We start from the raw sequence: 18,654 nt of genomic DNA on the forward strand, positions 1-18,654 counted from the left end.
AAAAAAAGATGCCAACGAGAGCTTACTCAAATATGTCAACTTCAAATTAGGTGTTCCGGAGTATGTATATTCTAATATCCTTAAGCCGGAAATCTGGCCAACTAACGTAAATGTTCGACAGTTCCGTTTTTTTTCAAAAGCAAGTAGGGCAGCTCCCCTCAACGTAGCTGCTCCACCCGGGCCAAAAAAGCGAATACGAATTTGTTTTGAAAATGTCTCAGGACTCCGAACCAAGGCCGATATTGTTCGAATGTTAAGTGCGCACTTGGAGTACGACATCATTGTTATCGTTGAGACTTGGCTTAATGCAAATTTTTTCGATGCAGAGTTTTTTGACCCGAACATGTATGATGTTTTCCGGAAGGACAGGGATCCCATTAAAACAGGATGTAGCAGAGGAGGCGGCGTGTTGATTGCGGCTCGTAACAACCTCCAAGCCTCGTTCTATCCTCTTCTGAACGAGGACACGATTCTAGATCAACTCTGTGTTCGTGTTGGCGGTTACCTGGGTTTGCTGCATATCTGCGCTTCTTATATACCTCCGCTTAGCTGTGATAGCTTATATAAGTCGCATGTTGACAATGTGTTAGCTCTCCATCGAAATTTTGGTGATAGTCAACTTTGCGTGCTTGGTGATTTTAACCTAAGTAACTTATGCTGGTCGTAATTAGATAATAATCTATTCTTGACTCCTACAAATGTACACAGTCCTATGGAATCTTATGTTATTGATAATTTCTTAAGTATTGGCCTAACACAAATAAATGGCCTTGGAAACAATATAAATCGTCTTCTAGATTTAGTCTTTGTAACTTACAATCTTTGTAACATTGTAATATCGCAGCCTTCGTCTTCGATATCTCCTCCTGACTTATATCATTTACCGCTGGAATTAGATTTCGAATTTTTTGAATATTTTGATGACCCCCTAAAACAAAAAAATATCTCATACAATTATAATCGCTGTGACTTTGCTGCGTTGGATATAGACTTAAGTGACATAAATTGGGATGTCTTGTTTCAGGATACCAAAGTCGAAGGTTGTTTTAACTTATTCAAAACCTATTTATCTGACTGTTGCTCAAAGCACGTGCCAGTTTTCAAACCAAAAATCTACAAACTTCCTTGGTTCTCGAAGGATTTAAAGCGCCTAAAAAATTTGAGAAATAAGTTCTTCAGAAAATTTAAGTTAACAAAAAAGCAATGCTATTTCAGTAAATATCGTTTCTATAAAAATGAGTTCTGTAAACTAAATAAGACCCGTTACAAGAACTACATTCGCGACTTCGAATCTGATATTAAGGCTCGTCCAAAGCAATTTTGGTCTTACATCAGATCGAGGAAATCTGCCTCAAGTATACCCAAGACTATTTTTTTATAAAAAATATAATGCGGCTTCTGTATCCGAGGCTGTAAATCTCTTTGCAGATTTCTTTTCATCTAACTTTGTATCGGATAATGACCTGTCGGGGGATGAACTGTCAATTATTCGAAAAAAATATTCAAATAGCGCGTTTTCTACCGTAGACCTGGGTTCGCTTTCTTTAACGGAAGACGATATTATCGAGGGTATCAAAAACATAAAAAACTCTCAGATGGACGCAGATGGCTTTTCAGCCATCTTGTTCAAAAATTGTGTTTCCCTAGTGAAGCCTCCATTGCAAATCTTCAATAAATCTCTTTCCGAGGGTTTGTTTATTGATGACTGGAAAAGAACGTCAAGCATGCCAGCCTTCAAAACAGGCAATAAGTGCGATGTTGAGAACTATAGGCCGATTAGTAAATTATCCGTAGTCGCCAAAATATTCGAAAATATCGTCAAAACTAAACTTTATTTTATTGTCAAGCACTTGATCTGCCCAAACCAACATGGCTTTGTATCTGGTAGATCCACGGTGACAAATCTTGCAGTTTTTACCGATGATTGCTTTTCAACTTTCCGTAATGGCTTTCAACTGGATGTGATTTACACAGATTTTTCGAAAGCCTTCGACAAAATCTCCCACAATATCTTATTAACAAAGTTAGAATGTTTAGGAATCCACTCAGGTTTCTTGGAGTGGATCAGGTCCTACTTGCGCTTGAGAACTGGCAAGGTGACTATTGATGGTGTTTCGTCCAAGCCATTTATTGCTCTCTCAGGGGTTCCTCAGGGAAGCATCTTAGGCCCATTATTTTTTATTGCTTTCATTAACGACATCAGCTCCTGTCTTTCAAATGTTAGGTTTCTCTTGTTTGCCGATGATCTGAAAATATATTCGGAAATCAGTTGCTCACGAGACTCGGCCGAACTTCAATCGCAGCTTAACAGGTTTTATACGTGGTGTGTTCAGAATCGGCTTACCCTCAACATCAATAAATGCCACAAAGTATCCTATTATAAATCAAAAGTACCTCTTACGATATCTTACTCCATCGCAGATATTGTCCTTGACTCTAAAAGTGAGACTAAAGATCTTGGAATACACTTCGACTCAAAACTCACTTTCACTCTGCACATAAACAAAACTATTGCTGATTCTTTTGCCATGCTGGCATTCGTTAGGCGTCATTCTTCCGAGTTCACTGACCCTTATACTATTAAGATGCTATATACTGCGTTTGTGCGTTCCAAATTGGAATACGCTGCCTTTACTTGGAGACCGAGTCACGCAGTTCATATCAATCGTTTGGAAAAGGTGCAGAAGGTATTTATACGCTTAGCCTTACGTTCCTTGAATTTTACTGAACCATTGCCATCTTATGTCTCCCGTTGTCGGCTAATTAGTTTACCTACTCTGCACAATCGGAGAACATGTCATGCTATCTCGTTTTTATTGAGTATTGTCTCGGGAAAAATTGATTGTGCGTCCTTACTTGAGAGAATCCATTTTTATGTTCCGAGTCGTAATTTGCGTCGCTTTGATGTCTTCAAGGTTGGGTTAAGCAGAACGGCTTATGGTGCAAATTTGTTAGACATAGATTTTACCAATCCTAGTACAACCGCATTATATTTGGAAAATTACCTTATGTCCGGTCAATAATATCTGCCCAATATCTGTATTTCTTGTAACCTTATAAACGCAACTTTTAAGTAGTAAAATTTAATAATATTAAGACTGATTTGTTATATTTAATTATACTCTTAATGTCTGTTAAAACATTCTGTTATTAGACATAAATAAATAAATAAATATTGAGCGTGCGCTTTCAAAACGCGATCCATACATTTCTCATACATTATTCAGTCGGTCGGTGTTATAAGGCCCTGTCACACGGTCAGTAATTATCACGATATTTGGATCGCGATCCATATTGATGGATTGTTGGATCGCGCACGAATGCTACATGTTCAATATTTATCGCGTCAGTATTTGCATAATTTTTGTGCTGAACGCTTATTATGTCGCAAGAAAATATTTTTATTTTGTACGTATAATTTACAGATAATGCATTCCACAATTGTTTTAAAATTTCCAATGTTAGTTAAAACTATTTCAATTTGCGGAAAGAGATTCTGCTCGAAAATACTTCTGCTTCTTTTCTTCGCGACACAGAAAGAAAATTCTACTTTGTGAGGGTTATAATCCCTAACCACGGCCGCAGGCCGCTTACGCAGGAATAAGTTATGCTCTGCTCATTTTCTTCGCCACACAGAAAGAGAATGCTTCTTTGTGAGGGTTATAATCCATAAGCGCGGCCGCAGGCCGCCTACGCAGATAGAAGTTCTGCACAAAAATATTTATACTCCCTTTCTTCGCAACACAGAAAGATAAATCTTCTTTGTGCGGGTTTTAATCCCAAAGCGCGGACACAGGCCGCCTACGCAGAAAGAAGTTCTGCTCAAAATACTTCTGCTCCTTTTCTTCGCAACACAGAAAGAGAAATCTTCTTTGTGCGGGTTATAATCCCAAAGCGCGGACACAGGCCGCCTACGCAGAAAGAAGTTCTGCTCAAAAATACTTCTGCTTATTTTCTTCGCAACACAGAAAGATAATTCTACTTTGTGAGGGTTATAATCCATAAGCGCGGCCGCAGGCCGCCTACGCAGGAAGAAATTCTGCTCAAAAATACCTTTATTCATTTTCTTCGCGACACATAAAGAGAATTCTACTTTGTGAGGGTTATAATCCCTAAGCGCGGCCGCAGGTCGCTTACGCAGAAAGAAGTTCCGAGAAGTGCCGAGAGCGAAGGCAGAGCGAATTCGTTTTCGATGTTCGCGTTATGGGAGTAAAAGATATACTGAAGAAATGTACGGATCGCGTTTTGAAAGTGCTACACGTCCAATATTAATTGACGGTATTGCGATCCGCGATCCAGATTTCAAAGTTTTTAGAAATTTTGCGATATGGATCACGATCCATCAGTACTGCATGCTACACCATCAATAAATACCGCGATACTTGGATCACGTCAATAAATACTGACCGTGTGACAGGGCCCATAGGGCTTTTGCACTCAGAGATTTTTCATGCAAATTTTGTGTTTAAACCACGCAGGGTTGCACGAAAAAAATTTAATGGCTAAAAATATATCAAAATATTTGCCATAAAAAGGCGTCTGCATGTTCAACTTTGCATTCTACTTTTGGTTGAACGGCCTTTCAACCAATCGCTTTCAACAAAGTTGGTCGCCAGCCAACATTTAGCCATTCAACTTTTTTTCGTGCAACCCTGCGTGGGTTGGACGCAAAATCGCCTCGTGCGAACACCTTTATACCGACACACTTCTGTTTGGCAAAATAAGGGTCAATTTCAAATGAATATTAAAATGGCAAAATGCAAAAATCTAAAAAAAAGGAGTTTGAGCGTAGCTCCTTGATCTACTCAAAAATTTCCAAATTTGCCGAGGCAGATTTGGATGAAGGTAGCGTGCAAGTTGCAGAAGAACTTCACAGCAGTTTTGAGAGTTCTTCTTGCAAGGATGATAGTTTAGTTTTCACATCAACTCCGGAAAGTCTGTCCGATTCTTCTTCCTCTGAACCTTCCAGTATCGATAAATCCAATGAAATAAAATTGTAGGCAATTAAAAATAATGTGTCACAAGTGGCGCTGAGTGATCTTCTGCGTACACTTAAAAAAAGTAAAGATATCCGAATGATTCCGGGCGGCGATTTTTGTATTTAGGCATCCAGTCACATTTCGAGTCGAAACCATTTAAATTTTTAGAATGCTGTAATGAAGTTTTAACCGACGTAGGAGTTGATGGTTTAAAGCTATTTAAAAACTCAAACAAAGTATTGTGGCCCATTCTAGATAGTATAGCTTCCTTTTCAGGAAAACAAAAACCTTGTAGTATAAATGACTTCATGAACGATTTTTGTGTGGAAGTTATTCATTTAAAACAAAATGGCTTAAAGGTTGGTTCGTTTCCAACTTTAAAAAATTTGATGTGCGAGTATTTATTTGTGACTCACCAGCGCGAGCTTTTGTTTCAGGAGTACAGGGCCATAATGGCAAAAATAGTTGTCCCAAATGTTGCCAGGTAGGGAAATATATGGAAAAGCGGGTATCCTTTTCAAAAGAGATAGGTAAGTTGCGAACTGACTTGTCTTTCAAAAACAAATCTGACCAGGCGCATCATAGTTCAAGTTCAAAGGGACAAGACAATGTGTTACAGGCAGCAGGCTTTAAAATGGTTTCACAATTCCCCCTAGACCCAATGCATCTTATTGATCTTGGCGTGGTAAAAAAGCTTTTGCAACTTTTAATGAAAAGAGCAAATATATCTGAGATTAATAAAAGATTAAATTTTATTTCTTCCTGGATCCCATCGGAATTCGGGAGAGTTTGTAGAGACCTAAATGAATTTAGTAATTGGAAATCGACCGAGTTCCGTCAATTTTTATTGTATTCCGGAATATTTGTGTTAAAAGATATTATTCCCGACGATTTGTTTTATCATTTTAGTTTACTACATGTTAGTATAAGAATTCTTTCGCATAAAAAGTCTTACAAAAGCCAAATAAATGTTGTCCAAGAAATGCTATATGAATTTATTAATTTATTTGGAAACATATATGTCAATCATTTAATAAGTTTTAACGTGCATGGTTTGTTGCATTTACCTGCATGCGCTAGTGAAATAGGTCCCTTGGATGATTTTTCTGCTTACAGATTTGAGAATTACCTTCAAACTTAAAAAAAAAATTATTAAAAAACCAACAAATATTTTACAACAGCTTTTTTTCCGCATTGAAGAAAGGAAACATTTAGAAATGAAAAAGGAGTCAACATCATAAATTGCACAAAGGAAAAGGATTCGTTTTGTTTCAGTGAAACGAAAGGCCCCTTTAAAGGGATAAATATTTTAAAAGAATCTGGAAAAGATGTGTGTGGGTTATGGTGCATTTACATGGTATGAATCTGTGCATAAGCCGTATGAATTTTCCTATAAAAGAAGCACCACCTCTATGAAGAAATGAATGAAAGCGATATATATTTAACAATTTTGACTTGTATACTTGACAATATTTTTTTTGTAAACAACAAATAAAAAAATTGTATTTTGTGCTAGCTTCGAAACTAGAAGCTTATTTTTTGTTAAATGTGCTTTAAAAAGACCTACTGCCAATAAAGCCTTGTGGATTGCTATTTTTCCATATTTGTAATGCTTCCATTTAAACTTCTTTGTGGAAAAACAGTTTTTTGTTCAGAATTGCTTGTTTACGAAACGTTTGGCATAAGCTGAAATCATAGGGATGCCGTTTTCTTCCGTTTCTCAGTGGATTTTATACTTGAAAAAGCACCAAAATATGTATGCAATACTTCTATATATCTTCGTTTAAAGTACAAAACCGCGCATGAAGGAAATGCAAAACCTCGTATGGGAGGTTGCCTAAATTTTGTAAGAGAGAGTGAAACTTGTCCCAATTAAAAACGGTTCTCTCTTTTAAACTTAATAATCTTCTCTCCTTATGTCTAAGTATCGATATTTTATTATAAATGGCTAAGGGCTTGATGTCAGGAGCTTCCGATGACCAAATATCTTTTATGGCACAAATTTCAGTTCCGAGGTTTTGCAGAACCACGATAGGCGCTTTTGTACTTTAAACGACGATATACATATTGGCGCTTGAACAATATGTTAGTGTTTGGCCTAGCTTCTCCTCCGATATGCGGCGTGCGTGATTTTGTCACACAAAGTAAATGACAGTTTTACGCCGACTCCGAACGGCAATTGTATGTTAATGAGAAGTTGTTTCCATGACAGAATACACTCGGAGGTTTACTATTACCAACAGAGGTGCAACCACTATTAGAAAAAACTGGGCTTGAACTCAGGCTCTGCGTAATGCTCTACAGCAGCCGCCACTACTTTTACATATATTGCTGGTATATTCAAAATACCATCCCGAACTTCGGAGTGTATATATGCAATATAAAAAAGAATGAGAGGTACTATAACAAAATGTACCCAAAATTCTGGAGCAAATGAAAACATGCTCATTGAAAACAGTTTACATGTATAAATTAAAAGATATAACTTAAAAGGTTACAGCGCTAAACTAAAGGAAAGTTAGAAAAAATAGCAATGCGGTGTGAAGGAAATAAAAGACCATAAAATGTTTGTTTGTTTCGTTAATTCTCTGAACCTGTTAAGATATGACACTCCATTGTTTGCAGTAGTTTGCAAATATACACAAATTGTTCTAAAATCGCAAACATTTTCGTGGGATGTTTTTCTTTGATTTCGAATTGAAAATACATTACGATCATATTGTACCGAAATAAGTGCGGTATCCATGCATTTTGTAAAAGCCAGAAAGAAGCATAAACTGTATGAAAAAATGAAAGGGAGAAGTATACATGCCTTCTATAATCTTGACTTATAGGTATATTTGGCACTGACATCTTCACTTAATTGCTGAAAATATGATGGCACCAAAACACTACTAAATTGCAAATAGATCTGCCGTTGTTGCATATCTTGGTTTATTGGAAGGCAATTACGTTTTTTGCGATCAGCTGACACTCCTATACACTTTTTTCGAGGCATTGTTAAGCGTAATTATATTAAATTGAAACCTATAGTAGTAAAAATGGTTTTTACGATCAACAAAATAACTTTTTGAAATTATAAAGTTACCGATTTTATGTAGACTTTATGAGATAAACGCAATATGTCATTATATCTAATGGAAAAATGTTTCTGTAAATGAAATGTTGAATTGAAAATCACCAAAAATACCATAATACCAAACACCAATATGCTTACTATACCAATAATACTCGTAATAAATTTATTGCTTAGCTGTTATGATAAAAGGAATATCCGAATATTTTTCCGACAGGGTAGCCAGAAACAATATGAATGTACTTACCGTATCTACAATTTACGCGATAAATATATTTCTCAGCTTTTATCATAAGAGGAATAAGTGAATATTTTTAACTGACAGCGCAGACTGCTACAATTCTTATTATTGAAATTCCTATTATTTGGATTACAGTTATGTTTAAGCTTGAAGTCACAATAGCACAGTACTTTGGAGTTAAGTGTTATTATGGTGATGCCACAGATGGCGCGGTTTAACAGCTTCGTTCATGTACGAATTGTGTGGTTTATATTGCAGAATTGAATAAAAATTCGTAAATGATTTCATGAAATCATGAAAACTAAAAAGAAAGCGGCATAAATATTTAGCAGCTGTCAATACTAATCAAACGTTTTGAAAAAAATGTTATTTGTAACTTTTAATTTCTATAGTTAAATATTTAAGTGTTTTCTGATATTATTTTAGACATAATAATCGACTGGGGGAAAATAGTGTATTTAAAATTTTTTATAAAGAAATAATGTTTTCTTGATGTTGTATTTAGTAGTAAAGATATATACTCGTATATAAATATATATAAGAACTGAGGAATACAAAAAGCATTTTATGTTAAAGATTTAAATATTGAATGCCATCTTAAGTGCACGATGACTCACACGTGAAAGATTTTGTTAGTTGTGACGACTTTATATATCACCAGTTTATAGCTAGGGTATGCGTAGTAGCGCGTAAAGCGCGGTTTCAAAATCGAATCCCAATACGATCACAATATGGTTTTCGGCTTTTATATTTGAATTTATGTAAGTATATTCACTACATTTAGAATGAAAAAAATTTAATTTGATGTAAGTTACTTGGAAAAAGTTGTATTTATTTATTACTTCAATAGTAAATATTTTACTGTACAAAATTAATAATAGATTACCTACTTATTACCTGATAGGCCTTTTAAAAGATCGTAATTGTATAAAAAAAAATGTTGTGCTCACTTTTCGAATTCGTACCTAATTCTCTATACATTTTTCACTTCATAATTCATGACAAAGGAAACTCCTATAGCGCGCCATCTACTGACTGACATCGGCAATTAGTATTGTAAAAGTATTGAAGTGCTATTGTGACTGTAGGCTCGGTTTGTTTTTGTTTATTTGTTATTGACGTTTGGTTTTTCTTATTTTTGCTCATGAATAAATCACAATAAGCAATTTTAAGAGTTGTATTCGCGAATTCAATTTCGCTGAAAATTCATACGCAATTTCTCGTGACATTTTTTTATATGGTCAAATTGAGAATTGTATCGCGATTTCAGCTGAAATTGAGGATATTGACGAAATTGCGCAATTCAGGCATCGTGGAAATACCCTTTATGAATTTGATACCTACCACAACTTTGATATTGTACCACATTTTCCAATTTTTGGCTGTTCTATAATGTTTTTTTTAAATTTCATTGTCTACTGCAAATTATACTATATATATAATATAATTATATAAGAAAATTGAGGTTATTGAAACACAGTATTTCCTAACGGTGATTTTTTCAATGTTGTCCTAAATTGTGTAACATTATTCTAAATATTTCTTTTTTATTTATAATTTCACGGTCTTAATATTGAGCACTATACTATTTAATTCGTTATTATTATTGTCTCTCTTATTGTCCCATGATTCAATAATAAAAGGATAATTATGAGATAATTATTGACAGCCGCGGTTTGACACTCTTTTACAAAACAAAAGGTTGCACTTACGAAGGACAGAGAGAGAGGAAGAATGAAATCCCTTGGAGCGAAAATGGTAGTAGAAAAGTACGCAAAGTCGGCAATAGTAGTGAATTTCCTTTTGCGAATTCGAATGAATTTGTTATTATTTATACGTGAATTTTGTAAATTATTTCATTGGTTAATTGTGCTTTATTTGAATATAAAAATAAACATATTGCACAAAAAACGTATACTTCTATTTCACACGTACATAAGCTACTATTTTTTTTTAATTTGCAAAGAAGCAACACGGTGCCACGGCTAAGGGAGCGGTGCGAGAGAGACAACTGTCAGTTTATCGAACCTTTAATTATTGAGTTATGTGTGCGCCCACCACTGTCGTATACTATGCGATGCTGCAGTCACAATAGTGCTTCAGTACAAAATACCTTTAGTGTGATTTAACAGTGGTAAATTAAAAACAAAAATAAAATTAAAAATTTCTTTATTTCAGAGGTGTTATGATCATTAAGATTACCTAATAACCACTCAGGGGACCTCTGACTTTTCAAATGACACCTCATTAGTGGAACTGCTTACATAGGAAAATAGAAAAAGGGAGACTAACAAAAAAACACCTTAGAGAAATAATATATATGATGAAATGCATTTAGTAATAAAAATAATATTAATAAATGTTATTAAATTTTATAAGAATAATATAAACAGAAATCATAGCACTAACGAAAATAACATCGATTAAAAGAATATTCAAAAATGCTTGTATAAAAAAAAATATTTAATTATTACTTTAGTTCAATATCCGTTTGAAATTAATAAAAAAGGTTAATATTTACAATATATAAGAAAACAATATTTTTGAAATATATACTTTACTGTTGTATCAAAATCAAAAATTCATTTTAATTTAATTTAAATAAACAATTTGTATACATAATTGAACTATTTTTATTTGTTCATCGAGTAAAAAACGGGTGTCGCAAAGTTTTAGCATTGTACAGGTAAAATTGCGGAACAACTACTGGTAAAATGGCTATCAAACTACAAGTAAAATGACGGTCGGTATGCCAGTAAAATGAAGGCCATTGTACTCGTAAAATTATAGTCATAAAAGTAGTAAAATCTTTTTAAAAAAATTTTGTCATTGGACTAGTAAAAGCCAGAGTAGCTGTGACAGTGTAAGCAATGCAGATATACGTTTAGGTAAGCGCATAAATTATGAGAAAGAGGGAGATGTAAAATCACACATATGGGAATATAAGAAAAGAAACGGTCACAAAAGTACCCCGAGCCTTTGAAAGAGTGGTGGGAAAAATACTGAAACTTTCACTCATCGGTCGGGGAAATATTACGAGTCATTTTACCAGTACACTTCTTGCAGGGACGTTTAATTGTGGATTGGGGTTAACTTCGCGAGAGTGCACCACGCTTAGAACAAAATGACTTTATGGGGGGTATAGAGGGGGTCGCACACATCACAAAACTGAAAACCGGACGGCGAGGAAACTCATAGTTTACGAGTAATTTGTTGTTTAAATTTAAAATTTCACCTAACAAAATGTACGATAACAAACCATTTCAAACATATAAAAGTGTGCCCAACACATACATTTCAACTAAATTAAGCTCTTTGACCGTTTATCTATTTTATATTTTATTAATTTTACTTTTTAACGATGAGGAACCCGTTTATAAATTTGTTTATTTTCCATTAGAGGACCGAAATAGTCAGGCCTGTTCTGAAATCCGATCTTAATTGATTTCGCATCGATTTGGATTTTCGACTCGGAATCAAAAAGGTGTTCGGCAATCCTATCGAAATGGAGAAATTCGAACAAGATACAAGTCCTATTCGAACTGTCAAAATTCAGTTGGTTTGTTGCGGTAATTGTTTACATTTGAGTTTTGTTGTACTTTTTTAATTTGTAAAAGACTTTAATTGACAAACATGTAACTCAAAACTTCAAACTTAAGAAAAAATTAAGGAAATTTCAGCAAATTTTCATCAAAATTTTAAACTTTTTAATCAGATAGTTTACAAAGAATTCGAGTATGCATTCAATTTTAGTTCAATGAAGTGCAAGTTTTAAGTTGCTAAAAAATTTTTGATTTCTGATAATTTTGTTTTTGCTGAAAGTGTTCAGCATTTTTTTCTTCCACACAAGAAATTTCGTTATATGGAAGAAAAAGCTCAACACCGTCAACAAAAACTAAATTATCAGACATCAACGGAATTTTTTAGCAACTTAAAGCTTGCACTTTGTTGAACTAAAATTGGATGCATACTCGAATTCTTTGTAAACTATCTGATTAAAAAGCTAAAAAATTTTGATGAAATTTTCTTGAATTTTCCTTCATTTTCTCTTAAGTTTAAAATGTTAATTTTCGAGGTTTTTGTTGCCGAATAAGCTATATTTCTATTAAAATAAATAAATAAATAAATAAAAAAATAAGGGAAAAAATTACCGTGAAAAAAACATTTTGAATACCGTAAAAATAATTATTGCAAAATCCTTCTGTGCGTTACTTTTAATATTTCTTTTAAAATCTCTTCTATAATGGTGTGATGACGCCTAAGATCTTCTTTAATTGCCTTTAACGTTTCATTAATTTTCTCCAAAGCGTTGCAGAACCGTTCCATAATAATGGCGCTATTTTGCCGAGTTTCGACCAATATATAATGTTATGCTGAATAACTGAATAATCTCAATTAAGTTTTACCTGCAACGACATTCCTTTTTTCTTTTTAGGTGCTGACGCCTGAATTACATCATTATGTGGTCGTTTAGTGGCCGTTGATGTTGAGGGCATCATTTCTTCCTCGGTTAGATCGAGCACTTCCACCTAGAGGTCAACCGTCTCACCCAACCCAAATGATGTTATTTCAGGTATACCCTGCACCACTGTATACATGCCCGTTATGCGAGCAAGAATTTCTTCAGCTTCTGTGAGGGTATACCTATTAAATGCTCTGCCACCAGTTGCGGAAGATACTTTACGGTTGTGCGCCAGTTTTTTCCGAACCTCACACGTCCAGTCAGTGAATGTGTTTTATACATACACAGTTTCAATATCAGAAGTCCTTTTAAAATTCGCAAAACTTTACCTTTTTCCAACCGTTTACATCCTTACTTGGACCTTGACTATTTAAAATATTAGCCAACTCTTGCCATTGCTGCTCCACTCTTACCCGGTCACCCTTTGTATGGCCTTGGGCTATGCCTGGATTGCGCTCCATGAATTCCAGCAACGTTGCGCTTTGAGCCGCATTCTTGTGTTTTCCCCTTTATACATATATAAATTCTGAATAATTTATAAAAAATATGAAGACCACGCTTTATATTTACATTTCCTAATTCTATTTGGTTCATAAAACAAAAACTTCAAAAAAACGTATTAATTCCGCGCACCAAAACTTCTACGAATTTATTCAAACAGAAATTTCCGATAAGTCGAAATACAGAACACCAAACACGGTGAACAAACGGATTCGAACATTGATTCCTATAATTTAAATTCGATAAGATTACAGAACACGATTCTGCAAATACGATCGGATTCAATTCCGCTTAGTATTATGTGTGCAGATAATGTAATTTTTCAGTAAAATTATAGTAATTATTGAATGTATGATTTAAATATACATCATAATTGTAGTATAGTGCTCTTTTTCTTCGCAACACAGAAAGAGGATTCTACTTTGTGAGGGTTTAATCCCTAAGGGCGGCCGCGGACCGCCTATGTAGAGAGAAGTTCTGGTCAAAAATACTTCTGCTTCTTTTCTTCGCAACTCAGGAAGAGAATTATACTTTGTGGGGGTTGTAATCCCTAACCACGGCCGCAGGCCGCCTACGCAGAAAGAGATTCTGATCGAACATACTTCTGCTTCTTTTCTTCGCGGCACAGAAAAAGATTTCTAGTTTGTGAGAGTTCTAACACCCAACCGCGGCCGCAAGCTGCTTACGCAGGAAGAAGTTCTGCTCAAAAATACGTCTGCTCATTTTCTTCCGTCACACAGAAAAAGAATGCTACTTAGTGAGGGTTATAATCCATAAGCGCCGCCGCAGGCCGCCTGCGCAGATAGAAGTTCTGCACAAAAATATTTATACTCCCTTTCTTGGCAACACAGAAAGGGAATTCTACTGCCTACGCAAAAAGTAGTTCTGCTCAAAATACTTCTGCTCCTTTTCTTCGCAATACAGAAAGAGAATTCTACTTTGTGAGGATTATAATCCCTTACAGCGGCCGCAGGCCGCTTACGCAGAAAGAGGTTCTTCTCAAAAATACTTCTGCTTCATTTCTTCGCGACACAGAAAGAGAATTCTACTTTGTGAGAGCTATAATCCTTAACAGCGGCCGCAGGCCGCTTACGCAGAAAGAGGTTCTGCTCAAAAATACTTCTGCTCACTTTCTTCGCAACACAGAAAGGGAATTCTAATTTGTGAGGGTTATAATCCCTAACCGCGGCCGCAGGCCGCCTACGCAGAAAGAAGTTCTGCTCAAAAATACTTCTGCTCATTTTCTTCGCAACACAGAAAGAGAGTTCTACTTTGTGAGGGTTATAATCCCTAACAGGGGCCGCAGGCCGCTTACGCAGAAAGAGCTTCTTCTCAAAAATACTTCTGCTTGATTTCTTCGCGACACAGAAGGAGAATTCTACTTTGTGAGGGTTATAATCCCTAACCGCAGCCACAGGCCGCCTACGCAGAAAGCAGTTCTGCTCAAAAATACTTCTGCTTCTTTTCTTCGCGACACAGAAAGAGAATTCTACTGTGTGAGGGTTATAATCCCTAAGCGCGGCCGCAGGCCGCCTACGCAGAAAGAATTTCTGCTCAAAAGTACTTCTGCTCGTTTTCTTCCCAACAGAGAAAGAGAATTCTACTTTGTGAAGGTTACAATCCCTAAGCGTGGCCGTAGGCCACCTACGCAGAAAGAAGTTCTGGTCAAAAATACTTCTGCACATAGAAAGGGGGTTCTACATTGTGAGAGCTATAATCCCTAAGCGCGGGCGATGGCCGCCTACGCAGTAAGAGTTCTGCGTCAAAAATACTACGATGTCAGGTGTTTCATACACTTGACAAGGCAACACAAAAGGAGAGTTCCGCGTAGGAAGGGTTGTAATCCCTAAGCGTGGCCAAAGGCCGCCTACGCAGAATGAGTTCTGCGTCAAAAGTACAACGATGTCACAGGGTGTTTAATACACTTGGCAAGGCAACACAAAAAGGAGAATTCTGCGTAGTAAAGGTTATAATCCCTAAGGCGGCCGAACGCTTCCTACGCAAAGAGAGTTCTATGTCACGAATACTACTTTGTCAGAAGGTGTCTTATACACTTGACAAGGCAACACAAAAAGGAGAATTATATGTACATAATACTCATAATTGCTATTAAACACATAATAAATTACCACTTATCATTTTCGCCTTTATAATATTCTTACGTTGCACACGCAATACTCATAATTGCTTATCATATTCGCCTTTATAATATTCTTACGCTTTAAACTATGTTCACATTACCAACATAAAGTACTTAGTTTCGTTTAAAATACCTCACTAAATTAAGTGCGTTCATACACGCGATTCTTTATTTGTCTTGACAGCTTTGTAGCAACCCTGTGTTATTGTTTATTTAACGAAAAGAGATCGCGAATGTGAGTAATTGCGTATATTTTTATATTCTGAGTTGTTTGTGGTAATTTTTTAGATTTTAGATGAGTGATCAAAAGAGAAAGCTTCTGGAAATATTTTACAGACTACCACGCGCGATTATTAAAAACAAAAACGTCCAAACACAATGACATATCAGTTATGGGACAATACTTTTTACGATTATTATCGATAAAATTAGAGCCGACACTGATTTGTTCGTGATTTGGTTCTTGGTTTAAGATAAACTACGTACCATGGTACAATAAACAGGTAGTATCAGAAAATCAGCTGATTTGATTTTTTTCTATTTATGTGGTCCATAAACTGTCAAACTTTGTTTACAAAACTATCTTTGTTTACATTGTGTTGCATTGAGTGTATTTCTGTTAATTCAGCGGCAAATTTATTTAATAAAAATTATTTGATTATTTGATTTAAAGTAAACGTTCAGAAATGGGAAAATGCGTATTGTGTGGTAGAAGAAGGGGAAAGGGTGGATCCTTTTTTAAAGTTCCGCAGGATCAGCGGAGAAAATCCAATTGGGACAGAGCTTGTGGCTTGCAGCTTGCAGCAAACAGGTGGGTATGTTCCGACCATTTTTTACAATCGGATCTCATAGTTGGAGCGCAAAGGATCAACTTAATGCCCAACTCTGTTCCTTCCCTTAATTTTAATATACCACCTTCTTCGAAGTGAGTATCCGAAATGCGGGCGCATCAGATCACTTTATATGCAAGTTTTTTAGATCCCATAGTGCGGAATGTGTGGAACAAGATTCGTCCATGTGCTTTGATGTGTGTCCGGGTATGGGTGAACTTTTAGAATCAAGCATGAGTCTAAAGTAAGCCTAGATCACAAAGTTTTAAATCTTAACGATTCATTTATTGATGCGAATGTTTGTAGTGCTTTTGCAGGAGCTGTTGAGCAATACGTAGCGTATAACAGTTGCCATACACAGACGGATGACCATTGTGTGCCACAAAACAGTATCCAAACGAATACCGAGTGAGATTCCCTAAATCGATTTAATATAATTATATTTCCTTATAAAAACACAAATCTGTTCAGTTCTATATTATTACAGTGTGCAATGGAGTTGGAGATCGCAGATCTAAAATCAAAAAATAAGAAGCTACTAGAGGAAAATGCTAAGCTGAAGTTGAAGCTCCTGGAAAACGAAAAAATAATGACCTCGGTTCGCTCCATTTTCACAAAAGGCCAAGTGAGGAAAATGGCTATGAATGGTATGTAGCTTTTTAAATATTAAAAGTATACTATTTTCTTAAGTAAGCTTCTCTGCTTACCTCGAAGGTAAAACTGTGCATTGGGCATGGAAGGACATATCGAGCGCTATATGTCTTCACGCTTCCGGTCCCCGAGCATACAGGCATCTGTACCAAGGTGGGTTCCCTCTTCCCCATGTGACTACTCTACAACGGTGGTACCGGAAAGTTCACATCAACGAGGGAATTCTCACCGTTGCATTGGAGTTCATGCGAAATATTAAAGACCTCTCTGCTCAGGAGAAAGTATGCTTACTAGCGTTCGACGAGATGAAGGTGACCGAGGCATATGAATATGAGCCAACAGAAGACTTCGTCAGAAAACCAGCGAACTACGTTCAAGTCGTAATGGCCCGAGGTTTGTACAAGAGGTGGAAGCAGGTAGTGTTCTTCGATTTTGACTGCAAAATCGATGTAGATCACTTGACACGCATAATTATGGCAGTGCAGGATGCTGGTTATCCTGTTGTTGTGATGGTATGCGATATGGGCACGTCGAACCAAAAATTATGGAGAGAACTTGGACTTACTATAGGTAAGAAGTAAATGTTCACATTATCTAATTTTTGCAGCATGTACTTAATTTTTCGTAGAAAAACCGTGGTTCCATAACCCAATGAATCCCGATGACAAAGTTTTTGCTTTTGCTGACGCGCCGCATATGCTGAAACTCATCAGAAATCATTTTCTTGATACCGGGCTCATTTGGAACGGAAAAACTATAAACACGCGAGCAATAGTGGACGTCATGAAGCACACCTCTTCCTCTGATGTATCCATTACATTCAAATTGACCGAGGCCCACTTATCCGTCAAAGGCATAGGTACATACATATGTCAAAACTACTTAATATTCGATAGCCTAGTAAATATTGTTTTCTCTATAAATTTCAGGGCGACAAAAAGTGAAGGTAGCAGCTCAATTGCTTTCGAACACGACTGCAATGGCTATACGGCGTTGTTATTCACTTGGGTTGGATGTGGTGAATCCAGTTGAGACAGCTGATCTAGTTCAGCTAATAAACGACTGGTATGATGTATTCAACTCGTCCGTGGAAACCTTCAACTACCCTGGAAAGGTAAATTTCATTACCCCAATATTCTAATTAGAAAACTTTTTTAAATTAAATTAAAGGAGCCATTTGGTCTGAAGTTGCAAAACCAAAACAAGGTTTTGAGACAAATGAGTGAGTTCATGTCAGAAGTGGTGATACCAGGTAAAAAAGGTTTGCAGCAATTCCAGAAAGGTGTTTTGATGAGTACTAATGCGCTGCCAATGTTGTACGAATATGTACAATCAAAGTACAATTTCAAATACATCGTGACGGAGCGACTAAATCAAGACTTTCTGGAGCAATTCTTTGGTAACATTCGCAGCAAGGGAGGACTATACGACCATCCAACACCAAAGGAGTTTAGATACAGACTTAGAAAATATATTTTGGGTGAGTTTTCGTAACCTTTAATAAATAATTATAATATAATATAATTATAATATAATAATAATAATATAATAATATATAATTTATTTTATATTTTAAACCATAAATTTTTTCAGCGAGGAACACCGAAATCTTGCAAAACACTGGCAATGTGAAGCAAGATTCAACAGAATGGCTCAACACATCCGATCCGCCGGGATTTTGTGACTCCTACCGTGACCAGACTATGGACCATGCGACGGCAAGTAACGTAGATTACTTGCCGGGTTTTTGTGAGACTGACCATGACCAGACTAC

The sequence above is a fragment of the Rhagoletis pomonella genome, unplaced genomic scaffold, assembly GCF_013731165.1.
Source record: "Rhagoletis pomonella isolate Grant_MI unplaced genomic scaffold, Rhpom_1.0 Rhpom_scaffold_00005, whole genome shotgun sequence".
Taxonomy (NCBI): domain Eukaryota; kingdom Metazoa; phylum Arthropoda; class Insecta; order Diptera; family Tephritidae; genus Rhagoletis; species Rhagoletis pomonella.